Source organism: Phodopus roborovskii, unplaced genomic scaffold (genome assembly GCF_943737965.1).
Source record: "Phodopus roborovskii unplaced genomic scaffold, PHOROB, whole genome shotgun sequence".
NCBI lineage: Eukaryota > Metazoa > Chordata > Mammalia > Rodentia > Cricetidae > Phodopus > Phodopus roborovskii.
Genome location: NW_026126408.1, coordinates 2,062,469 through 2,090,317, shown reverse-complemented (window position 1 = coordinate 2,090,317; position 27,849 = coordinate 2,062,469).

Here is a 27,849-nt window from a genome sequence, read left to right as displayed (position 1 = left end):
GACAAATCTCTAGCTAACAAAGAGTAAGTGACAGAAATAAATATAAGTATCATGAGTGAGAGAATACAATCAACAACTCTAAAGATATTTTCAAATAATGAGGGCCATGTCTACTTTTATGGAATGAGTTTTGTAGTATAAGTGAATGGAAGCTGTATGAAAGGCAGAGATATCAAAACCCAAACCCATTTCTCCAAATCGAATCTTCAACACAAAAACCATGCTCCATTGGCTTTGGTGCTAATTTTACCCAGGTATTTGTGGAATAAATTGAATAAATCACTCCTACTGCTGATAATGAAGAGATGTTTCCTGATTTATCTCCCCAGAAATATAGTTATCTTCAAATACTTCAAAATTTTAGTGGCCAGTGAAGATGAAGACAAAAGATGATACTTGCTAATAAGCCTTGTCACCTTAGTGCCGTCACCTTCCCCATGGTGGAATGCAAGAAACAGATGCTAAAAATTAGCAATGTTCTAATTCCTGAGCCCATTTGGTCATGCCCTCAGTATTCTGATTATGAAACTGAACTGATTAAAATGTTAACCTGATTCCAAAATGAGAGACAGATATTTTAGGAAAGATTAGTAGATATTATTATATCTTCTGAACAGATATGAATATGATTATTATTTCTAGATCCAGTGATACATTTGGAACAATGATCAGAATTAATAAAGTTTCTTTTCTAAAAATGTTAGCTCATTTCAGCATTTGAAAAAAATCAATGTATGTAAGCTACAATTTCTAAAGATTCCTATGCAATTGTCTCAGCAAACACAATGAAAGAATCAGACAGAAATCTATGTAGGTTGAAAGATCTCTACACACTGGGAGTAACAAGAATTAGTAGTTGGTTACATTATTTCAGATGTACATGTCCAATTATAAAAATCTAAAATAAAATATTAGAAATAAGTTTTGTGGCTTTGGATTGGTTACATATGAGGCATAGAATTTGAATGACAAAAGAAAATCCCAAAGAATTTTAAAGTTGTCTTCATTAAGAATAAACACTTCTACTCTTTGGAAGCCACAATTAATTAAAATGAAAAACTACATTTAAAAAGAATAGAAATATTATGAAGAGTAGATCTGCTCCCAAAACAGACAATGAGCTATTACAATGTGATGGTAAGAAAAGAGAAGCTCAGGGATAATTGGTTCTTACAAAAATAAAAACAGAGGCCAAGACTCACTCTAAACTAATCCAAGTCACCAATACTTTACAGCAGTTAAAGTTCTGATGATATTATAGTATGAAATATGTCATAGAAACATATGACAAAACACATCACTCAATTGTACTCTTGCTTGCTAAGAGTAAACTTTGGTATTTTATAAATTTATAAATATGGTTGCAAAATACAGATTTTATACCCAAGGAGAAGATCTGAAATTTGTCTAGTTTTCTTTAACAGTCTTCCATTATTAAAGAATTGATCTATTCACATAAGTATTAGTTTCCCAGCAATAAGTTATATTGCTTTATAACTATCATGTTCCAGGACTGATTAACCTCTTCTAAAATTCAGAAAGTGCAAGATCCTGATTTAGATTTATATTCTTCATGCCTGGAAACCTCTTCCTGAATATGGTTTCCTCCAAATTGCAAACGCACACTTTCCTGTGTCATTTTCAATGTTTTGTGTATGGCACATCTGTGTAGGTACATGTGTGTGTGAGCACCTATGCATTTGTATACACATGGGGTGGGAACAATAGGTAGACGCTGCATGTCTTCCACTCTCTTGCCCTCTACTTTATCTAGGGATACAGGGCCTCTCACTGATGCATAGTTCACCAGTTTTATCACAGAAACTGGAAGCAAACTAGAATGCATAGCAATTTCAAGACGGAAAGGCCTCAGGCAGGGGGTCAAGAGCCCTTTCACAGGGGTCACACATTAGACTGCATATCAGATACCATAGCAAAATTACAGTTACAAAGTAGCAACAAAAAATTGTAGTTGGGGGGTCACCACAACATGAGAAATTATATGAAACCATTGAAGCATCAAGAAGGTTAAGAGTCACTGGCTAAGATAACCATACCCCAAGTCCTGGTTACTCTGTGCACTTGTCAGAAACATTTTGACCTCAAGTCACAATTTATTTCATATAAACAAAGAGTCAATACTATGTTTTACTATACTTTACGGGAATAATCATATGACTTAAAACCTAGAGTCAAGAGAGTGGTGGTATTTGAAAGTATTTTAATAACGAGACTTAAATTAAAGTACTTCAGACACTTCATTCCCTAAGTGAGTCAACTTAGGGAACACTTTTTTAAATTCTTACATCCTGGATACATAATCAGTTGTTAGCATATTTCCCCTCTTAGAATATGTAGTGAGGTAGGAAACAGGTGCAGCAAGTGCAAGTGTAGCTTCCCTATACCAGACTCAGGAATAAGAAGCCCTTATGGCATGCCTCAGACCCTAGTCCAGAAATAAGAACTTAAAGATATTTCTTCCATTTACCAGTCAGGTCCCTGTGGCCTGCACCAGCCAGTCATTTCTCAGTGACAGTGCCTTGAGATGGAGCAGCAGGATATCAGAAAAATAAAGAGATATGTAAGTTTGTGTTTGGGAAGCCTTGGACAGCTACGTCTTATGTCAAGCAAGCTTATTAAGAAATGCAACATCTTATTTACTATTTCTAGTTGCAGGGAATAGGACAAAATCATCAGTTACTATAATTCAATGGGATAAACTTAGGAAGAAGCTAATCAAGCAATGTTGCCTAAGGGGAACATAGGGTATCTCTAAAACATTACAGACTGAGGACATGGTGAATTGGGAATGATAACCACAGCCCCATAAAATGAAACGAGTTTTGTTCTCAGTGTCTGAAACCATAACTCCCCCAAAAAAAATATCTTGCCCCAGGCCATTATTCTCTTTGTGAAGCATATTCCTGGTTCTAGACAGTGATCTAAGTCCCTTTACCATATATCAGGACTTCAGGGAAATGCTTGATCACAGGCAAGCCCTCAACAGCCTTGTATTCTCACCACTTACTTTATGTTTATGTGAGCACTTTTCCCAGACCTAAAGTGAACCATTTGTATTCTACTGATACTCTGTACCCTTTGCCATTTTCCCTTCTTTCTTTGTCTCATTCTGAACTGTGGACCTGGAGTCATGTATCAGTTTGTTCTTCCAACCAAGGAGATACAAGTCATCCATTTGAGAGTAACTTCATATGTGAGCTGAATCTGTGTTTTATGTAAGTGTGTGGAGGTCAGATGGCAGATTCAGGTGTCATCCTCAATACTTTTGTTTACCTCTTTTGGGACAGGATCTCTGAATGAGCCACCTCATCAATCAGGCTAGAGTGGCTGGCTAGTACAGCCCAAGGATCCACTGGTATTTTCATTACCAACAACAGAATCACTACTGTGTTTCTCTGTCCAGAGGTTTGACAGGGACTCTGGGAATTGACCTTATGGTTACAAAGCAAGCACTTCACTTTCAGTGCTAGCCCTCACCCCACAATTTGTACTTCTGATCAAAAGAACTAGGAGCTGCCCAAGATTAGATTTCCTCAAAATTCTGGAGAGAATTTTATGCTCTCTAGCTGTACAACCTTGTTTTCTATGTGAAGGGACTCTAGGCTATGAGTTTTGCCACAGGGGATGAGGATCTCTGTCATGTGAAATGAGTAGCCCATGGACACGGTGTTACAAACACCCATATCCTACTCCCTCCATTTCCCAACAGCAGAATTGGGCCTCCTCGGCTGCAGGAACTCTAGATAAGCTCTCAGCACATGGAACTCATAAAATACTGAACTGAGATTTGTGCAACCAGATTGAAGTAGGTTTCATTTTTTACTGTTAAATTCAGTGGCTTGAGCTTAGGACATTAATGTCACTGTGTATGTGTTCACTGAGTAGAATTTCTTATCAAAAGTGTCTTGTGGTTGTACATATCAGGTGGTCCCATTGTCTCATCATTACACAGTCTCTTGGAGTCATTTGAATTGCTTCTAGATAGCTACGGTTTTGTTTTGTTTTGTTTTTTCAGAAGAACACATGTGTTTCCAGACAAATATTTTTAATGTGATATTACTTATTTGTCACAATTAGAGAATAGCTCTTAAGAGTATAAAGTACCTATCTGAGTTATCCATGTGTTCTTATGACATAGTGGTCCATTGATATAGAAAGGTGAAGGCACCAGTAAAGAACAGAGAGCAGAACGTGGGAAAGGAAGGAAAGTGGTGAAACGAAAAAAGGAATCGGGAGAAGAAGAGACAAGATGCCAGAGACAGAAATGTAGGAGATATTGGGCTAGATTCAAATCCCATTCTCCCAGCTCCTTGCATGAAGGGTATGAACTGAATGACTTTTCGGAGCAATTATGCTTGTGAATGTCATGGCATCATAGATTAATCAGGACCACCGTAGTGGTATACAACTGCTTTATAAACTGTGAAACACTTGGTAGGTGCAGATATTTACACCTGTGGATATACAGTGGTCCAGACCTTGTAATGGCAGGGAAGTGAGCTGCATATTTGCTGATTCAACCTTTGTGCAGCTTGCCTCCTTTCCTTACCTTGCTCTGCAGACCTCGGCATCTCCCTAAAGCAGTGGTACTCAACCTTCCTAATATTTCCATCTTCAATACAGTTATTCTCATTGTGGTGACCCTGACTATTAGATTATTTTCATTGTTACTTTGTAACTGTAATCTTGCTACCGTTGTAAATCATAATGTAAATAATCTGTGTTCTCTGGTTGTCTTAGGTGAGCCCTGTGAAGAGGGTTATTTAACCCCCAAGGGGTCATAAACCACAGGTTTCCTGTTTCCTTAGATCGTTCCTGTTTCTTTGATATTTGTATGGGGTAGAGCTGTTAAAGGGAGACATGAGTGGAATACCCTTTAAATAATCTCTACCCTATTGTCTTCCCTTCTAGTGTGATTCTCTCAATTTACCAGTGTTTACATAGTCCCCCAGTAGGCTTCCTAGTCAAGGATGGATTGATGGAGACTGACCACATGGAAAATATTTGGTCATTAAAACCTTTGAGAAAGAAGAGAAAATTTGCTTAGCAAACAAAGAATTAAGCCCTATCAAGTTGCCAGCTAACGTACACATAATACATACATACATATACACACATACATACATACATACATACATCATACCGTTGTGAATCATTTTAAAATGATGTTTGAGTGCTGGAGATCTTCAAGGAAATGTGCAAGTATAATTAAAGCTTTTATATTTTTATCATTCATACATCTAAGCTCAAAATTTGGTCTTTCCCGGCATGTCTTATTACAATTTTTCATAAAGAAAAGTTCTGGCTCTTGTCTATATATTCTCTAATGGAAATGACATTTCAGTGCTATGTTTGTACTGTTCTTTAACCTCATCAAAATTTTAATATAATCAGTAGCTCTGCTACATGCCCAAACAATTATCAGAAATGGAAATCAAGAAAGCATCCAATTTAAAATAACTATTGTTATTATTTTTAATAACCCAATCACATTATGATGAAGCTTCATGCTTTAAAATGCTTAGCCATCCTTTTTTCTTCCATAAGCAGTAATTTCATTTAAAAAAAACTCTTGTTCCATCTAATAAGTTTTGCATTTCTGAAAAAAAAAAAAGTGCAATCGTGGCTTCCCAAAGTAGAGCAATTTAGATTTTAAAAAGAAACCATGCCTTGTGCATTTGTATTACTTTAAAATGAAAGGAGATATCAGCAACTTCGTTGAGTATGAGATTAAATAAACATAAGAAAATTCAAGCTGAGTGTTGTGGTCAGTGCTTGTCATCCCATAATGCTAGAGTCCCAGGAGTATTGGGAAATATCCATAGTATCGGGTATTTGAAACTAGCCTGGGAAACATACAGCAAATTTGTTTATAATTAATTAACTACAATAAGAAAAAAATCTATTAAATGGGGAGAAGGCAAAAGAACAGCTACTTGATCTCTCTCCGTTAATCACTGGGTGGGGTTGGGTCACTTAGCTTCTGTCCATTCAATCTAATGTGTCTTTTATGTCAGTCATATGTATTATTACTTATTTAGATTAAAAAGACTTTAATGCCTGTCAATAAGAGGTTAGGCATCTGATTTCCCACTGAACTTCTTAAAAGCAACTGTTCTAGTCTCTATTCTATCTTCCACCAGAGCCTCTCAATCTTGTATTTTAAACACAGAAGTTGGCAGGATGATGTCTGTGTGATTTACATTGAGCAGGTTTAGAAATAAGTCCATTTAAAGATGTAGAAGACATTGTGCTTCTTTGAATCTTGCTTGACCTTACATAGGACAATGTTGGAACCATGAAGTAAAGTATTCATCTTTATTAAAATTCCATGTCCTTGGTAATACCATTTCCTAGTTATAATGGTTGGGAGTGAGGTGTTATACCAAACTACCCATTATATATAGGATACACATACAACACAGGCACTTAGAATGGGAGCACTAATTTAATAGAGCACAAAGTACATTTTAAAAGATGACATTATTTCATAATTTTTTTAATGAGACACAGAGGAATGAGACATTTAATTATGGAGTTCATTAAATGTCTTATTCACTCTTACTGGCTGTACTGACTGAGCACAGGCACTTTGCCAAACATAGACCTAATACATCTTGAACAAGGGGGAGCTCATGCACCCCAGTCTGATAGCTGGGAACCAGCATAGGACCAACCCAGACCACCTGAATGTGGGTGTTAGGAAGCCTGGGCAGTCTATGGGGCCTCTAGTAATGGATCAGTATTTATCCCTAGTAAATGAATGGACTGTGAGAGCCCATCCCACATAGAGGGATACTCCCTCAGCCATGACACACAGGGGAGTACCTAGGTCCGGTCCCAAATGATATGACAGACTTTGAAGACTCCATAGAGAAGGCCTCACCCTCCCTGGGGAGCAGAAAGGATTTGATGGGGATGATAAGGTAGAATGGGAGGGTGAGGGAACCGGGATTGACATGTATAACAACCTTGTTTCAAATTGAAATTTAAAAAGGACAAAAAAAAAAAAAAAAATGGATAATGGGGATATTCTGGAGAAGTCTTTGGAAAGAAGGCATTCTTGAATTTCACCCCCAAACAGAAATGTTTGACAAAGTAGAATACCTTGTGCACAGTTAGATGACAGAAAAGTCTTAGATTAAATTAACAATTCTGAGGAGGGCAAGTTCTATGAATGATAAAGGTAGAAATTTAAATTTGTCTTTAGCCACTAGGGAACCACAGAGAAGCTTGATGCAAGATGATGTTTCTAAATAATTACAAAAATAATGCACTGGTAGCCAAGTAGAAGATATAGTTAATGGGACTTTGATAGACTTAAAATATGCTAATCTGTAGATTATACTAACAAATCTCAAACTATTTTCATGTGCCCAAAATACATATGACAACACAGAAATACTCTCTATTAGCAGGAAAATAATTAGACTCAGTCCCAGTTAATTATAACCAGGATATATTTAAATTGTATATTTTTCCCCATTATTCAATGTCATTTGTTCTCTGTGATCCAACATTCAAAGAATCTCTATTTACTAAGTATCTTTTCTTTATTATCAACTCTTGGATCCATGTTTAGTCATATAATATAATCCACATTGAAATTATGTAGATAGAGTTGGTGATTATATAAAATTTAGTGTTAAGTCCTGATACTTAGGTAAAGATATTTGTTATCCTTTGTTTGTTCAGAAAGTTCCAGCAAGTATCATGCCCTGGAGCTGTGGTGCGAGCATCCTACAGCAGATGAATATAACAGTACCTAGTAGCAGAGAATCTGTCAAAGGGTGTTATACTTTATGTGCTTTTATGTCTTTGTTGAGAAATTAATACCCACCTTGCCATACCTACAACAAAGCATTGCTGCATCATTTCAAATTGACTGGTAATATATTTACAAAATGTAATTAAACCATCTGCTTACCTGATGTTGTTTTGGGGCATTTGTGAAATTAAAAGCAGCAAGCAAAGTACATTGTGAGTGTGAGCAAGTGGCAAGCGATAAGTACAATTAAGGTACTGTTTTCTTTCTCGGCCCCTCTTTCCTCTCCTCCTCTTCATTCTTCTTAAAGTAACTCTGCTTTCTTTGTTTCTCTATTTTTCTCTCTGTGTATGCATGGTATTCCATGTCAGAACCCACATCAGGTGGTTTATAATGTCTCAAAGAGCATGGAAAGTGTGCCAGAAAGGAAAGCCAACCTTTCCTTAAGAACACTCAACCTTAAGGGTGAGTTGGGGGAGGTTTCATTGTTTCCAAAAAGATGTGAGAAGATCAAATCTCCTTTTTCTTGAGGGGACATCCTTGTTTCTCCATCTGAAGTAGCATTCCCTACTAATAAGCAGGCACCTGGAATTCTGGAGCTCTATCTGACAGCTTCACAAATCATCAAGACATTGATACATGGAGTTTGAGGAATGGGGAAGGAGTGGAGGGGCAAGGGAGAGGGGACAGGGGACAGGGAATAGAGTTGAGAGGAAAGAGAGAATGAATTGATTTACTGAACAGTTCCCAAGACTTTTGAGTTGACCCAATTCCCTACTGTTAACAGTTAACCTTGTTTCAGAATTCACCAGATATAAAGATATCATCATACCACAGTACCAATGTGGTCAGTTTTTCACAAAAAGTACACATAATCTGTCACAAGTGATGAGAATCACACCTTTCACCTGCTTCCTTACTTTTTTATTCCCTTTACAATCAGCTCTCCTTAAGCAAGAATCCTGTCTCACACAGCTTTCCTTGTTTGAAAATATAATTTCCATATGAGCTTATGATAAAGGTTTCAAAATACATTTTCTGTTTATGTATCATATATAAACTTGGACTATGGTTGTTAACAAGTCTTACAGGTACTATTTTTGGTAAGAAAATTTTTTACCATCTGATACTGACATACACTCATCACACTTGTGTGGACCATCTGGCTCCACTACAGAGAGTTGCATCAGCAACACAGCAATGGGGCAAAAACAGGCTTTGAATGTGGTGATACTTCCAAAAGTAACATGAAGGAAAACCTACAATATTCAGAAGGAATATTCTTTTCCTTTAATGATACACAAGGTTAGGGATACATATTTCCTTTTTCATGCAAAGTAGACACCATGTTTCTGGAACATACATGGTTGAGCACACTTTTGGCATCACATGGCCATTGTCCTCATAGATATAATGAGATAAAGGAGAGCTGTACAATGTGGGACCCATTAACTTACCATCATGGTTGGAGGATAAGGACTCACAAGGCCATACTTCTACCCAAAAATTTATAGAGTTATTATTTACTGGGGGGCAGGCCTTATGAGGTCACATTCCTTTTAAGACAACTAACCCTTGCTAAGGAGGAAAGAGGAAAATGGGGGCGATTGAGTGACAGAAAGAGAGAAAGCATTTTACCCTTTTCATCAGTAACATACTACCTATAAGTTGTCCATGTTTCTTAATGTAACCTACTGAAACTCACTGTTTAACCATGTACTTGGTCAGTCTACAGTGCCCTATGTGGTCCACAATTCCCTATCTGGAGTGAATAGATGTTTATATCCCCTAGAAATTTTTATAAAACATCCATACCCCATTGTAAATTATTTTAGCATTCTAATATTTTTATTTATTATTTTTTCTTATTTTACATATCGATCCCAGTTCCCTCTCCCTCCCATGCCCCTGAACCCCCTCCTATCCCTCCCCACTCCACAGGAAGGGTGATACCTTCCAGGAGGGATCATCAAATTCTGTCAAGTCATTTGGGGTAGGCACTAGGCCCTTTCTTCTGCTTCTAGGCTAAAGGAGTATCCCTCTATGTGGAATGTGATCCCAAAGTCCTTTCATGTACCAGGGATACATCCTGGCTCTACTGTCAGAGGTGCCTTAGACTGCCCAGGCCTTCTAACTGAGATCCATCTTCAGGGGATCTGAGGAGTCAGTCCAATGCTTGTTTCTCAGCTATCAGTCTGGAGGTTCATTATCTCCCCCTTGTTCAGGTCAGCTGTCTTTGTGGGTTTCTGTAGCCTGGTCTTGACCCCATTTTCTTATCACTCCTCCCTCTCTGCAACTGGATTCCAGGAGTTTGGCTCTTAGCATTCTAATATTGAGATGACTTTTGTGAGTATTTATTCATAATATCTTATTTTGCTTGTAGAAGAAAACAAGTCTATTCTCTGACATCAACAGCAAGAAACCACAGGTTTACAATCCCAACTTCTATTCTCCAAAGTCATAATTGTATTCTAGGTACTTTTTATTCTCTTACAAGAAAAGAATACGTAAGCATTTGAAGGAAGAGAATGGCTATATATGTTGTGTTATTGAGACTCCAATTTTAAATGGCTGTTTCAGACAGGTACCCAGGTACCATTGGTGTCTGAACAAACCTACTTGAGTGCAGACACTTTCTAGGCTCTCTTTAAGAACCTTGACTATAACTGGGGAATTTTAGGTACCTGTATGTTCCAGACATGCCATGTCAGGCTGTTCATGTTATAGGTAGATGGATATGTGAAGAATCCTGTCCTCTATCCAGAGATGAGAAGCAATGACAAAACAGAAAAATGATGAGAGAGTATCCTCAATGCACTCTGACATCCCAAGTGTCAGTGAAGATAAGATATTAAACACCTGATATACTGAAAATGAAAATGTAAAAATAAAGACACCATGACAGGACCTTAAAAGCTTAAACACAGAAGTGTGAAAAGATCTGCCAACTATCCTACTCAGTACTTACCTACACATGATTGAGCAAAACTGTACACACAAATGCCCATAGCTGAACTCTTTACAGTTATCAAAGGCTGAAATATGCCAATTGGCATCAGGAGTAAAACATGGTATATTCATACTCTGAGAGTAGTGGCTCATCTGAAGCAGCCCTTGATGTTATGTAGATGAACTCAGATTACATATTCTGCAGATGAATCCAGACACAGTTTGTATGCTGCCACTTGTCTGAATTATTGAGAATGGCTAAGCTTATAGAAAGAGAATTCAGATTAATGGTTGCATGGGAAGGGAAATGATAAAATGTCACTGTTACATGGATAACAGGTATACTTATGGAATGATGAAATTGTTCTAGAATTATACAATGTTGCTGGCTCTATAACATTGACTATATACCAAATAAGAATGAGTTATACAATATCTTTGGGGTTTTTTGTTTGATTTTGGAGACAGCATTTCTCTCTGTAGCCATAGCTGTCCTGAAACTCACTCTGTAGACCAGTCTGGCCTTGAAATCAAAGATCTGCCTGCATCTGCCTTCTGTGTCCTGGGACTGGAGGCATGCACTACCACCGCCCAGCTAACAATATTAAATTGTTAAAATGAGAACATTTATGAGTATTTTACCAATGCCAAATAGCAAATATATAACATATGCATGTATATACAGAATAAAATTAAGACAAACTCGGAATAAGAGCAAATCAGAATAGCAATTCTAAGATGTAATTTATCACTATAAGACTTGTAGGCATGTGTTACATCCCTGAATAACATGTACAAGAAAGGAGGCTTAGTAGTTCCCACTGATAAAAAGAAAGACATTTTTTTAAGAGAAAGTATCCCTAGGATAGGATTTATCATTGTGTATAAAATAGGCCTATGGAATGAAACACTGGTATTGTCACTTTGTGTGGCTATTGGTGAGACATGTTTGTCTACAGGCCAGAGTGTGTTTATCCTTAGACACCTGGAATGAAAATTGTGCTCTGGATCTCCCTCTTGAATTCCTGTTTCTTTGTAACCATGCCTAGGTTTGTCCTAAGCCAAATCTCATTCCTGCAGGTTTTAATCCCTGTCCCTTTGGCTAAATCTCAGTAATAGATTTAAGGTCTCTAAATGAGTTAGTTGTTCCTTGAGAAAAGGTTGCAGCATCCTCATGTAAATAAACAATCAATTTGGGACTTGAAGTTTACAGAATTATTTTCCTCGTCTAATCAAATTGTTTTCCATTCTGTGGCTTTTCTACCACACCACAGAGAATATCCTAGATGACAGTTCCAAGAGAAAACACAGTTAATAATAGAACGTTATTGACTAAGGGTCAAGTTAACTGGGAATGTGTTATTTTTAAATGACTAAGAAACAAGTACTCAGACCATACACAATGCTTCCTTCCCTATCCTATGTGTTTAGAGCTGCAACACTCTGATTCACAATCTCAGAACAAGGAAGAATTCAACAAATTCTTTCAGTTTCTGTCTCTGGTTATTCAGGGTTTTCATTCACCTATTCATCTATATATTTCATACTGAGTATTTGTCAGCATGAAATCATAAACTAATTGGAAAGCCACAGGAATAAATAAAACATTGCCTTCCTAAAACCCAGATATTATTGGAAAAAGAAAACAGAACATAAATCCTAGTAAAATTTGATGTATGTCAAATCTACTGGAATGTATCTCAGTACAAAAGAAAACAAGGAAAAGAGTCAAGTTGAAGAGAAAGGTAGGCATCTGGTCATGAAATGACTGGAAGTGAAGTCTCTCCCTCTCTGTACCTCTCCATTTCCCCCTGTTATGTGTGAGGCATGTATACATGTGTACTTCAGTATGTACATGTACCCTCTTTGTGCAGAAAAGTGTAAGACCAACTGCAATTATGCCAATCTTTGAAGAACATCTGGGAAGTGTAATACTGGAAACATAAAGTCAGTTTGGAAAATCTTTTTAAGGATTTGTTTCTTTTTCTTTTATGTGTATGAATGTTTGTCTGCATTTGTGTATGTGAACCATGTGCTTGACTGGAGCTCCTAAAGTCTGTAACAGTGTCAGATCTCCTGAAAGTGGAGTTGCAGATGACTGTGTTGGTGTCTGGAATGTAACCCAGGTCTTCTGCAAAAGCAGCAATGCTCTCAGCCACTGAGCCTCTCTCCAGCTTTCACTTGGAAAATGTTTTAAGAATCTTTATGTCAATGTGACAAAAGTATGGATCATGGAACTTGACATTCAATAATTAAATCTCGTCTTTATTTCATGTGTTCATTAATCCCCCTGGGAGGGTGATTGTCTCGAAGGTCAGAAGAACCTGAAACAAAAGAACATAGTGCAAAAATATTTACCTCTGTGGCCTTTCATAAATCAGTGTGCTGTGAACTTACATAAAAGATTAATAACTACTTCTACCAATATCCAATTAAAGCATGTTAAAAAAAAAAAAAGGAAAAACAGCATTTGCTATGTATTTGTATGGCAGCTAAACAAAGTTCTCCATAACCAGATTCCAGCCAGAGTTCACCAAGCCCTGTTCTTGATAGGCGTTTAACCTTGGCCTGGAAGCTGTAGACTCACACAACAAATGAGTCTAGGACACGTGACCAAAGTGAAAGATGGAAACAAACACAGGATCACAGGATTTCTAATGGCTCCAGGCTGCTTGTTTGCTTTTCTTTCACCCCATGCTTGGCCACAGGCCATTGAGCAAGCTTTTCTGGAACACTTCCTAGATAGGAACTCCACTCGAGAATGTTTTTTCTGTCCTCTGTGATATACATCACCAACATCTCTGTAGGAAAATTTCTCTAGCATCAGTGAGAATAGGCACCTGGGCTGGCATCTTTTTGGGAGTGCATGTTCTAAACTTCTGTAGCTACAAGCAAGCAGACACATTTAGGATGTGTGCTTTTTCTAAGTCTTTGACTCTGTCAAGCTCACATTCTTTTTATTGTTTAGTCTTCCTTGGAAGTACTGGTTGTCTTCTAAATATGGAAAAGCACTATTCAGCTCAGGAAGAAATCTGTTCCTTAATGTAGCAGTGCCTTCCTGGTTGAAATCTGCTGTCATTACTTTGGTACCCAACTTTGACACATCCATAATACAAGACTTATAAGAGAATTCATGTCTTTGTTCTTTGTAGCTAACCCTAAAAATGATGTTACCTTTGTTTTATATTCTTTGTTTTGTATGTCATCTCAGCTTCCCAGGTAATAGGCATCAAAAACCTGTTAAATACAAAAAATCTAGAACATTTCAGGTCCCACCACTACTTATTATGGCCACTGGAAGAGAATTCGTCTAAGAGTCCCTAGTGCTAGATTCCAACTGTCAAGTGCATAAAACACAAATCAGTGTATAAGTATGATTGACTGCTTGACATAGGACTGGGAATCAATGAAAGGGACCCTCTGCTACAGATTTTGGAAAGGTAGACTCAGTTTATCACTTTGGAGAACAATACAAATTCTTCCACTTTCATTCTGAATTATTCTTGTAACATATATAATCTCAAATACCAGGAAGAAGCTAATTAAAGTACAACTCTTTCTCTTTCTAATTACTACTAGCCCCTTCTGTAGATGTCTGCATTTCATTATAGAATTAATAGAAGAGAGATTGCTGTCCATTTTAAGGCAATTAGGAACTAGGTGAATGAGTTTTGGTACAAACTGGTACTCTGCCTTATTTGGTCACTTGTCAATTTTCCTTGTGGCTCAACCCATTCTTTTGATCACAGTACAGAGCACATTGCAACTTCACTTATCATTTTGTCCCCTCTTCCAAAGTATTATGATTTGAATGTTCTGTTTTTAAATTTGCCTTGGTGGTGATTAATTTTTTTTCTCTTAAAGTGAAAATAAAGTGATTTTCATCAAAAACATCTCAACAAGATCTGAAAGGTCATGGGGAGACAGGACATAGACTAAAAGCAATTATTCCGGGAACTCCCTACACATTCAGTACAGAAAAAACAGACTTTCTCATATTTTTATTTTCTCTTCTTAAAAACTGGAGATTCAAATAACCTTAGGAGGAGCCTTGGCATTGTCTATGTTACAACTTGCCAATGAGAGCTGACAAGTGCCCTCTGAAACCTTTTGTATCTGAACAAAACTCCCATTTGTGATTTTATTTTCTAGTCATTCCTGGGGTTAGTTGGTATGTACACATGTATGCAAAACAGATTGTAATATTGCTCCTTCTTCTAAATGTATTTACCAAATATCCTTCCCTAAATTTTATTAGTCTTTCATGAAGGCTAGCCTTCATCTCTTTGATGTAGTACATATTTTTATACACTTCTCTACAACAATGAGGAAGGTTAATAACGGATGTTACAACTTTGTATGAGATAATCAAGTTGATCATTTAAAAAGAAGGACAGGGGAATCATCAAATTTAAAAAAAAAAAGACTTCAAATTTCAACAACCAATAAAATCTGTGACTGTCACAATGGTAAGCACAAACAGAAAAGAAAAGAAAAGAGAGAAGATAAAAGAAAAAAAAACAAAAGGAAAGAAAAGAGGTATAGGGTTTATAGGGCTCCAAGAAGCTCAAGCTTTCTTTCATGAATCCCCTTGTTCCAACCAGGAATGTATGTGAGATACTGCTGCCTTTTCGGATAGTTTTAATTCTTGTTTTTGTTTTGTTTTTTGGTTTTTTGTTTTGTTTTGTTTTTGTTTTTTAAGTTTGTGAAAAGCCCCCACCTGTTTGAGGAAGGCAGCCACTCCTGACTGTTCCATATCCAGGGAGCTAAATAGGAAGCAAACAGGGAAAGCTATGGCTACATCGTGGAAGACGTGCTGTGATGAGTAAGGTCACTATAGTCAGTAAAAAGGAAAACATCCACAGTACAGCTACAGGTTCATCTGATAACCTGGGACCAAATAGAACATAGGTTACTTAAGAGCCGCCAAGTCACCACCACTGCAATGCTAGTTGCTAGCCAAGACAATACCCATCAGACAAGGGTCTGCAACCAGCAAGCAGTCAGGAATGAGCAGGGAAGGACTTCAGCACCTGACTGTCCTCGCATATGACAGTAAATGACAAGAGCAGTGTACAATCATCTGCCTATATGGATCAAGGAGACATACGGAGAATTTGGTCTCCAAACTGGCTCATCCTATGATACACTCAATTAACAAACCTCAATGACAATTAGCTCAATCTTTGCCCAGTATCTTCCATAAATGTCTGAAAAGCCTCTAGAGCAGTTGTTCTCAACCCTCCTAATGCAGCAACCCTTTAATATAGTTCCTCATGTTGTAGTGACCCCCAACCATAAAATTATTTTCATTGCCACTTCATAACTGTAATTTTGCTACTGTTTTGAATCATGATGTTAGTATTTGATATGCAAATGGACTCAGATAACCCCTGTGAAGGGGTCATTTGACTACCTCAAAGTCTTGTGAGCCACAGATGAAGAACAACAGCTCTAGATAATGGCTTTGTGGCAACCCTGTTCCTGGACCCATCCTCTACCTCAGCTCTGTCTCAATTCCCCAAGTCCCCCTTTTTAAGTTTTCTCACTGAGAAGGAATGAAATCCCCCTATCTGGAAGCTGTTTGTAATGGTGCTGCTGAAACTCTGGTTCAGACACTATTATTTTTATTTGAAACTTTAGATTATCATGGTGTAAACAGGCAATGTCTATTCCTGTGTTTTTAGCAAATTACTGCATAGTTTTATTTCTCTTACCTGTTTGAGAATCAAGGAAATCTTTACTCCTAAGGTTTATATTATTCCCTTCATTTCTACTTTATGGAATTGTTTGAGGAACATTGGTGAAAATATTTCTGAGAATTTTAGAAATAGTCTCAATCCTTGTTAGGTCCTTGTCAAAGTTGGGTTGACTCCAGCAATAAAAAGTTATCTTGGATCTGTTATCCCTGATTTAATCACATTTCTCATTATTGATCTCTTTAAGTTGGTTATGTCATCTTTATTCAGTATTTATAGGTGATTAGAAACTTATCTGTTTTGATGAGATTTTCCTATTTATTGGAAGATATATGCTTTATGTATATTTTTTTATGATCCTCTGTGCTTCCTTCAACCTGTAAGTCAAAATAAATTGAGACCCTTCCTTCTTTAAAGCTCATTGGTTGTGATCCTAAATTCATCTAACCCCTAAATTTCTTAATTTTGGAATACCTTTCTCTTTAATTAGGCTAAGAGATAGACTGTCTTTGGCAAATTAGAACTAACATACTCAGACAATAGTTTTCAATATCTTTTCTCCCTACAAAACCTAGCTCTTATAGTCAATTTTCTTTCCTTATTCCAGCACTAGAGTACATTGTTTATTTCTTGGCTACTTGGTTTCTGCCTCTTTTTCCCCCATCTCCTTTGGGCTTGTTTCCTTAACTCTAAGTTAAGTAAGGCTTGTTTCAGTAGCTCCAGTAGTAATTCTGTTTTTTTTTTTTTTTTTTTTTTTTTTTTTTTTGAGAGTAATGTAAGACTATCAATTAGAAAAGTTGAACTAAGCCGTGTGAACTAAAATTCCTGAGGAGCTAATAATCTAATGCCATCTGCTTAGACCCTCATGACCACTATTTTTACCTCCCCAGATAACTCCCACAACTTGTCTTGTTCATGGAGTTAGAACTTTATTTGCAACTTGATCTCATTGATCTAAGACCTGCAGTGTGACACCCCAAGTGATTCTCATTTAATTTCTCAGCAGAGTAAAATGTCAGTTCCATTCCCAATATCCTGTAAGATACTCTTCAATTTTGGCCATGAGAATACACATTAATCATTCCCATGGTATAACTCTGACTACTTGTTGTTGAAAGTCACTGTTCTTTTTATGATTGGCTTTGGCCAATGTCTTACCTATCAAAATGTCTATCCTTTAGTTTTTCAATATGGAGCTAGAATGCCAGCTTCCCAAACATGGAGTGCTACCCAGGCAGCAGAGTTTACTGTACATTTAGAAGGAAATATTTAAAGTATCTTTCTGTGTGAGAAAATGCAATGTTGCTGAGGTTTTTTGTTTGTTTGTTTTGTCTGTTATCATTTATAAGAAAGGGTGCCCCAAAATGCTGACATTCCCAGACAGCATTACCTTGTCTACCTTTCCAAAGGCCTTTGAGTTGGGAGTATTTGAAATGAAATTTTAACTTTGATGCCATTATAGGAGAATAAATCTTTTATATCAGTATTAGTTTAAATTTTGCAAAGGTCACTGGCTTTAGCTATGAGCTCTTAAAAAATATCTTCAGATTTTATGAGAAAGGTTAAAAGAGGGACTCATTTTAACTCTTGAATTTATTAGAAATAACGGTCCCAAGGTTTTCTTTGGTGGGGGTAGTGATTTCTTTTAGGGTTTGTTTTAACCCATACGCACAGATTAAAGAATCTAGGAAGTGCAGATATATACTTAGGAAAACTCATGTGAAAAAAAGGAGTATTTTATTCACTTCAAGTCTCATAATACTATACAATAGTAATAACAAATTACTACTCACTTTCATCTTTTTATGCTAATCAGCAAATGAGAATATTAGCTTATTGTGATAAACTACCACAGGCTAATATGAGATAGAATTCTGTTGATATAGATCTCATTCAATTTAAATCTTCAGGAACTTTTATAAAAATATGTATTATGAATTCCATAAAAGGTTAATCAAAATCAAATTCTGTTGTATGGTTGTACTTTTGTAAATTATATTTTGTATTGTTGGCTATACTCCTTTATTTTAGTACACAATTGCTTATTAGGAATTAAAAATCTTGGAAACAAAAAACCTTGGTGAAGGGGTCAATATATGTAAGGGAGAAATATTATGATATTACTGTATGGATATAATTGAAAACCATTAGAATTAATAGTACCAGAGGCTCAGGTTTCAATGTATTTAGTATAATAAAATATTTTACATACATCAATGCCACAAAAATGACAATATTGTTCATTTTAAATAAGACAGATAAATTACTAATAGAGTAAACACAGTTTTAGAGACACACAAACACCACAAATTAGATTGCCTGTAATAAAAGGGGTCAAAGGATACTGAAGAAATCCAATGTGCCCTGTGATTTTTAGAGGAGTTCGTTAAACAACTACCAAGTTTCCACATAGCTCACTAAATCCAAACTTTTTATCACTTCATTACTGTTTTCTACACATAAAATAGACTCTCAACTGGGGAAGTCATATATACACCCAAATGCAAATACAAAAAGAAAAAGTTAAAATGTTTCAATACAGTATTTTTAACATTTTACCTGGAATATAATTCAATGTAATATTTACATATGAAAATATGAATAAGAAAAAATTGTTTTGAAAGTGAATGGAAGCTATTTCCTAGACAAAGACCAAATAATAGCCCAATTTTCTTAGCAAAGATACCGAATTAATCTGCTACATGTAATGTGATCAAGATAGTTCTTTAGATATGACAAGATATTTTGGTGTGTGTATAAGTGTGTACATATGTGCAAGACTAACATACATTCCACGGGAATCCATTATATAAGAAGCAGGGTGAAAAGTTTTAGGTGGAGTTTTTCTCTCTGAGCAACTGCTTCCAAAAAACTACAAGAGAAGCTCATTTGACAGGCTTATTACTAACTAGCTCTTACAACTTAAATTAACACATTTCTATAAATATACATTCTCCCACATGACTTTTAACTCTATCCCAGTTTTTGTATCCAACTCATTCTGCATCTGGCTGGCAACTCCTCTGACTCTGCCCTTCTTCCTCCCATCACTCTCTGGTTGTCCTACCTATACTTCCAGCCTGGTTACTGGCCACTCATTTCTTTACTAACCAATGACACTAATATATATTGAGAGTAATATATTCACAGTGTGCACAAGAATTATTCCACAGCAATAAGTCGTCTTGATTTGATGAAATTGAACATCTTGAGATGGAGATATTAATCCTGGACTATCCAGCTGGTTCATTATTGCAATCATAGTTGGGTTCAGGAGAATAAGATACTTAAGACCATATGGTAAGACAGGGTTTGACAATTGGCATTGAAATTAAAAGTACAATAATGTAGCTACAAGCCAAGGGAAATAGCTTTTGTTCAGGTAGTGTAGGAATGCCCAAAAGTAGTTTTTGGTCAGTATTCTAATTTATTTGTTCTAACCCCACAAACTGTGAAAGGATCAGCTTTGTTGTTTTGTAACACTGAGTTTGTAGGGCATTGCTATCTTAGGAAGCCCCTGAACAATGATATAAATAAAAACAATAGAGCAAGACTTCTAATATAATTGGCAGAAGAGAAAAATTTTCTGTATGTTTTCTATTTTCTGCTTTGTGTTATTGGAGTTCAAGCCCAGTGTAGTACTCTTGCTAGCCATACACTCTTCTATCTAGTTATATTCTCTGCCCCACATATTTTTTCCTAAAATACTTTTGCTAAAGCAAGAAAAGCTATATGTTATGAAAACAGACTTAAATTAATATATAATAGAACTCTCCAGTCCATAATTCAATAATGATTTTACAAATGATCAATTAGAAGAAAGATGATTCAAGAAAGACAAAATATATAAACAAACAGTTCAAGAAGAAATCATAAAATTTAGTGTAAGTACATAAAAGATTCTGAAAGTCATTGCCCAACTAAAGATAAGATTAACTAAGATGATGTGTCATACCACAAAGCACAGATGCAAAGCCAAGATAATGAAAGGATGACAAGGATACAGGACCACCCACACAACCATGGTGGAAAACTATACAGAGTTTCTTAGGAAGTTAAATATGGACCATCAAATGAAGAATTCACATTCATGCATATTTATCCTGGAGAAATAAACATATATATTCACAAAACGACTGAGTATCAACAGATGCTACATTCATAGCCACACAGATGTACACACTAAAGAACAAACAGTACAAAATGAAACCAACTGGAAAAACTACATTCATCATAGTGAGAGTAGAGAAAAATGTTCTTTCATCTTTCCTAGAAATGAGAGCATTATTAATCAACAATAAATATACAGGGTTAATTTCCAAACTTATACATGAATGAAAGAAGCCTCAGAGACTAAATGAATGGACTATATGACAAAGTATATATAAAATCTGGAAAAGATACAATTATTAGAATAAAATCCTATTAGATATGCCCCAAGGTTAAGGATCAACAGGGAACTGTGGGTCAATGGTGGGAAAAATTTACTTTCATATAGTGGTAGTGTGTTACTGATGGTATGTACTAGTCACAATTACAGAACTAAGCTTCTTCAAAAATATGTTTGTGCATATAAATCTTACAAACTTGAGAAGACACCTTGACATTAAAGCAAATATTTACAGAAAAATGACAAGAATTAGATTTAAAAGGATGTGTACATGTGTTTGTGTATCTGTGTTTAATGTCTGACAGTAATTTATTCTCTATATGCAAACACAAGGTAGAGGAAAAGGCTCTTTATTTTAGGCAATATGCTAAGCTGGTATTTGGCAGCAGTACCACCTAAAGTTGGCATGCTTGTCCTGGGTATTTCAGGTTGCAAATATTCAGTGCATGCAGCTAATAGATTTTCATAATGTGTGAATTACTTCATAGCATGCCATGAACACACCTGTGAATAAAAAAAAAAAAAAAAAAAATGATGCTTCCAGAAACCAAGCTTGCTCGTGTCCCAAAACTGACACAATTCATTGAGGTTGAATGATAGGTGTATTATCAAAAAAGCCTCACATGGGTCTTCCAAAGACTTAAACTTCAGTCTTTGTATTGTGACAGGAGTAGATATCATTATGCCATGGCTTCATCTCATTAGCATTTAATACTTAGTGATGGGTTTCTGTAATAAAAGTCATATTTTGGATGATTTACACAGATTTCACAGTATTCTAATACAAAAAAAAATTCTTCATCTAATCCTTGTTGCTAGTGCATAAGAGATGAATGGTGACATTGCATTTTGTTACAGAATAATTATCAAGGACTACAAAACTCAAATAATATAAATATGTATCCGGTGTGTCCAGACTGGTGGCGGGAAAAACCTACTTGTTACATATCACTTTCTTAAATGTGATTTATTAGTATACTAAATTTATATTTATCTACCTACATAAACGTTTTTAGTTCTGAGAAATAGAGTTGTTAAAAACATGTTATTTTAATATAATGTTAACATCCTTAATTCCCTTAATAATAAACAAAGATTTTTCAGGACAACCACAAACCATATGAGGTGCTAGTATATTACTAAATTAGTGATGATAAAGAAATCTGTCATTTAATAACTATTTCCAAGGCCACATGGCAATTTAGGGACCAGAAAATTTAAAGTTAACTTTAAATTTTTGGTCCTTCTGTGTCCAAGCCAAAGTGAGAATCATGCCCCTAAATCAACAAGCCATGATACGAGGACGTTTGCCTTGTCTTATTTTATTGTTTTTTGTTAGGTTTGGTTGATCTTTCTTCAAGACCTGCTCTTTCATGAAGGGAAATTAGGGTGGAGTGAATCAAGAGGAAAATGTGGTGGGCATGTATTGTATGAGAGAATAATCTATTTTTGAGAACAACAACAACAACAATAATAATAATAGTAAAGAATAATCTTGTCAGCAAGGAAATGGCCAGCTGACCAAAATCCATCTTTCGATTTAGTGCAATCTCATTAAATTTACAATAAAAATATCTTAAGTTTTATATGGAAACACAAACAAATAAAACAAAAGTCACCTCTCCCTGCCAACATTTCAAATAATAACAAATGAAAAAAAACACTGGCAGCATCACCATCCAAGATCTACCAAATCAATAATGAACGCGGGATGTTACTGGCATAATAATAGACTGAATAATCAAAGGACTATAAATAGAATTGAGAACCCACATATAAACCCATACTCCTAGAACCACTTTTTTTTAACAAAGAGCCACTGTTTATGGGATTGCAAACTGGTCCATCTGTTTGGGGAACCCTCAAAAAGCTAGAACTCCACCTACCACATGACCCATCTACACTACTCTTGGGCATATTCCCAAAGATATATCCATCTATACCACCCTTGGGCATATCCATTACATCCTACTACAGAGGTACCTGCTCATCCACTTTTATTGCTGTTCTGTTCATCATATTCAGGAAAATGGAAATACCCTAGATGTTGATAATCTCATGAATGGAATGTTAAAATACATTTTAAGTACACCATGGATTAATATTCAGTTATTAAAAATGAAAACTTGGAATTATAGTCAAGTTAGTAGAGCTGGGATGAGTAATTTTGATTAAGTGAGGTAACTCATACAAGACAATAATATGCTGTGTAAGCTTTGATTCATGACATGTTTTCATTTTAAAATTTGTTTTAGCTTTTAATAATTGTAATTAAAATAGATACACTACTTTACCACATTCTCATTTCCCTTTCCTTCTCCAATACCTTCTGGATACCCACTTTTAAGTTGATAGTAATAGTCTCTTTTTTATTGTTGTTCTCTCTCTCTCTCTCTCTCTTTCTCTTTCTCTCTCTCTCTCACACACACACACACACTCACACACTCACTTGCGGAAATTTACAAATGCTGAGTCCATAGCTTGGATGTATATGGCTACTTTGTATTGGACAACTAGTAAGGGAACTCATTCCTGGCAGAGGCTAATTCTCCCTCTCCCAAAGGTCAGTAGTTGCCTGGAGATTTTGGTCTTGAGTTGAGACCCCATGATTCCCCTTCCCTATTAGCCCATCTATCCATATTGCAATTGTTCCTGTTTATTTAAGCATTCAGTTCTCAGAGACTCTTTAACAACAGACATCCTGGTACTTTTTCTGTAGTCTAGCTTCCATGGTAAGATAAAACCCTATGCAAAGCTGCCATAGTCCTACACTTATGCAACATCTAGGAACTGCAACAATGGCCAGTATAGCAAGACATACCTAAAGGAATAATAAGTGGCCCTCAAATGTTGATAGTAGCCAACAGCTGTCTAATTGGAATTAAGGTTCACTCAATAGGAAGTTACTAAAACCTAGCCAACTTCCAGGACTCATGACATCAAGGAACTTAGAGAAAAACCAGCTACCATCATATTGTCAGCTGCCACATTCCTTGCTACACTTTAAATTTCATCCTTATACTCACAGTTAAGTGTAACATCACCTGTCATCAAAGAAGCCTCTTTTTACAGCAGAGAAAAGCCACCATAGAAAAGAACAACAAGACACAATGCAGTAGTGCATGGGGATGCCAGCCCCAATCAGTCCATGTGTATCATAGTGTGTCTCTGTTTTATATGGAATACCTACAGAGGTCAGGAAATTAATAAGGAACCAGCAGACAGGGCTTACAAGGTAGGGAAGACAGAACATAGTGGTATAAAGAGTTAAAAGAAAATAAAGAACAGGAGAGGTTTAGTGGGGAGGGATTAAACTAACACTAAATACATTTTTTAAAAAGTCATTTCAAAACAAGATACTATAGACACTTCCTAAATTACATGCATTTACAATTTTGTAAAAATAGTTAAAATATAGTTTTTCTTTAATGGAGAAACAATGCCCTTACTACACACCACAAGCTAACAAATAAAATGATATATGCCAAGAAGGGGTTACCTCTTTTGGAACTTTTAGTCCATTAGGGTCCTATAGCACCCAAACAATAGAATCTATTCTCCATGCTTTTGGTTATTCCCCAGCAGTTAATGCTAAGAAACTATTGCTCAAGGTACTTGAGTCATACAATGCAGAGAAATTAAGGTGCTACTAGCCGGGAAGGTTAATCCACACTGAGGGGTAACTTTCACAGGAGGTATTCATGCTATCAAATAGGGAAAGTCAACATCAATGCTACCCAGCCGTGAATCCTGGGAGCTATAATAACAACTAGACTAGGGAGGCAGGGCCACTGCCATGGCCATGCAGACAAGGAAAATGATGAGGAGATGAGGCAGAGAGGATCCAGGAGGAGACATCATGTGGCCACTGAAAGAGTAACATACTGGAGCCTTCTCTGTAACGAGTACGGTTTTTAAGCCTGCTGCCCGGTCTTGTCCTGCTACCACGCCACCAGCCCCAAATAACACATAGAGACTCTGTATTTGATACAATACTGTTGGCCCGGTTACTTGTTACTTATCAGCTAGCTCTGCCTTTAATTATTAACCCATTTCTATGTATCTTCACATGGCCTTCTCTTACCGGGGAGGCGGCTGGCGTCCAGCTCTCTCCAGACTCTCCATCTTGACTCCTCCTTACTACTTCCTATTTCCTCCTTGTCTCCTAGTCCCTCCTATCTTCCTTTCCTATTGGCCAACAGTGCTTTATTATTAACCAGTATGAGAAACATATACAGAATGACATCTCCCATCATCTCCTCTTTTCTGTCTAAATAAAAAGAAGCGTTTTAACCTTAACATAGCAAAATATATCACATAACAGTTATCAAATAATCACAGTTAACACTATTTAGTCCATTAACATTTAGCAAGATTTGAAGAAAATATTCCATCATCTATCCTATCTTTGTGTGTCTAAAGTAACTTATCTTTAATACTAAGGAAAACTATAACTATTACTATCTGTCTTCAACTCCTTCAAAGACCACAGAAGGATAATATAAGCTCTAGAAATGACAGAGACAACTCAATGCCTGGTCACCCGAAGTTCTTTTGTAATCTTCTATCTTTAGCCCATAGGCCATAGTGTGTCTAGCAGACTCTTTAGCAACGCAGGAAACTTTAAACTGTCTTTTTGTATTGGCAGTTTATCAGTCACTTTTTTTTGTCTCGCAGACTCTTCCATGAAGCAGGAACTCTGTAGCAATGTCCATCTTGAATCAGCAGTCACTTTTCTGTGGGTCCTGCATGTCCAGTTTATACAAAGTCAAACATTCCAGACAAGAGCAGTATCTTTGTCCAAATGGCTAGTCTTGCATATTGGAAGTAAACTCCATCACGAGTTTCTTCAATGTCCATCTTCTTTTCTGGTGCAGGTGGTATTGCCAAGAGCAATTATGTCTCACTGTCACAAAAACCCTAAACCATTTTAAATGCCATATTCTGTAGGTCTTTGAAAGGTTTGAAGAATGCCTATCTATCTCAAATACATCTCTGAGTATCTTGAACAACCTAACTAACTTAACTCTAAACTTTGACTATCATAGATAATAATCTATTATCTGTACTACATTATACATTACATTTCTAAATGAGCTATATAAACACAATACCTAAACAAAAGGAGAATATACACATCACAAAATTGACCTTAAATTGTATCAATAAATTTAAATCCATTCCAAAACAAAGTATTTATATCTACACCATAATTCCCTTTTTACCTTTAAAAGGAACTGGCTGTGATCATTAACCATTTATAACCAACCCCATTTAAATGAAAACAAACATTTATAAACAATATTTGGGAATTTGGGCGTCGTTCTTTCTAAACTACTTCCTGCTGGTAGGGGGCGCTGTCATGGGGGATCCTAAGAAGACGCAGTAATCCTGGCTGTAGTCTGCAAGATTGCCTTGTTTAAGCAGTTTTGAATGTTGGATCATCAGGAACTCTGTTTTAGGGGGCCTGGCTTGTTCAAACCACATTAGTCTGCAAGGAATCCACAGCTTTTCATTTTTTGTGGAAAAAAAAATAGAAATCCTTTTCCCCAGTAACTTGTCCTTGAACTTAAATGTTGGAGTCAAAGCATTTTTAAAATATATAAATTGAATTAATGCAGCAGCATTTCCTTTATCAGTTGTTATTTTCTCAGCAGTCAAACAATGTAGAGACAACACAATAGCATACAGTAACCAGATTCTCTCTGAGCTTTTCATCTTTACGTGCCTTTATTACTCTGTTTATTTTACTTTTATATTTTTATTTTTTGACATAGGGTTTCACTGTGTAACTCTTATCTGTCCTGGAATTTACTCTGTATACCAGGTTCACTTTGCAAATCACAGAGATTTGCTTGCCTCTGTCTCCATAGTGTTGGGATTAAAGGCGTGTGCTACAACACCCAGTTCCTCTTTGTCTCTTTAAAACCATTTTATTTTTCTCTCCCAAATTTTAAGTGGAAGTTCTTATTAGCCACGTGGGCGCCATTTGTAAGGAGTACAGGTTTTTCCACCTGCCGCAGCTAGTCTTGTTCCGCCGCCACGCCGCCAGCCCCAAATAATACACAGAGACTCTGTGTTTGATTCAATACTGTTGGCCCGGTTACTTGTTACTTATCAGCTAGCTCTGCCTTTAATTATTAACCCATTTCTATGTATCTTCACATGGCCTTCTCTTACCAGGGAGGCGGCTGGCGTCCAGCTCTCTCCAGACTCTCCATCTTGACTCCTCCTTACTACTTCCTATTTCCTCCTTGTCTCCTAGTCCCTCCTATCTTCCTTTCCTATTGGCCAACAGTGCTTTATTATTAACCAGTATGAGAAACATATACAGAATGACATCTCCCATCACTTCTCTGGTAAAATAAGGCAATGTAGAAATACATAAATTAATAGTTATAGGTTAATAATTAAGAGAGAACATGGGCAAGTAGATGAACAAGATAAAGAAGGGTTGGATTACAATTGAATATACAAAAGTGCCCAAGTTCACAATGTTGTCAGTAAAGATTTAAGGTAATTAATGACAAAGAAACAAATCTTCCAAGAAGTGCTTACCTTACTTAAAGTAGAAAGTTAGCCACAAGAAATGGCATCTGATTTTCTGGTTTTTAAAAATGAGTTGCAAATATGAGGATTCTCATGATAAATATCCATATTTAACGGGAATAGGACATGATAAACACATGGTACAGAAATATAACAAATCTACTACATATCGCATAGGCACAACATCCACAAATGTAGTAATAACGTTTATGTGCTATATGCATCTATCCCATAATAAAAATAGACACAAAGAGAGATCAGACAAATCCAAACCATACTGAAGATTGCAAAAAATCATAAAGAAAACGAAAAAAAAAAAAACAAGAATACAGCAAACAGACCCCCCCCCAAAAAAAAAACCACCTGTCACATCAAGAAGATACTAAATGTGATGCAGAATCCTGATGAGGCCTTGGGTGAGGAAAAATAAAAAAAAAAACAATCCTGAAGAATGTTGTGAAAATCTAAAGAGTTCA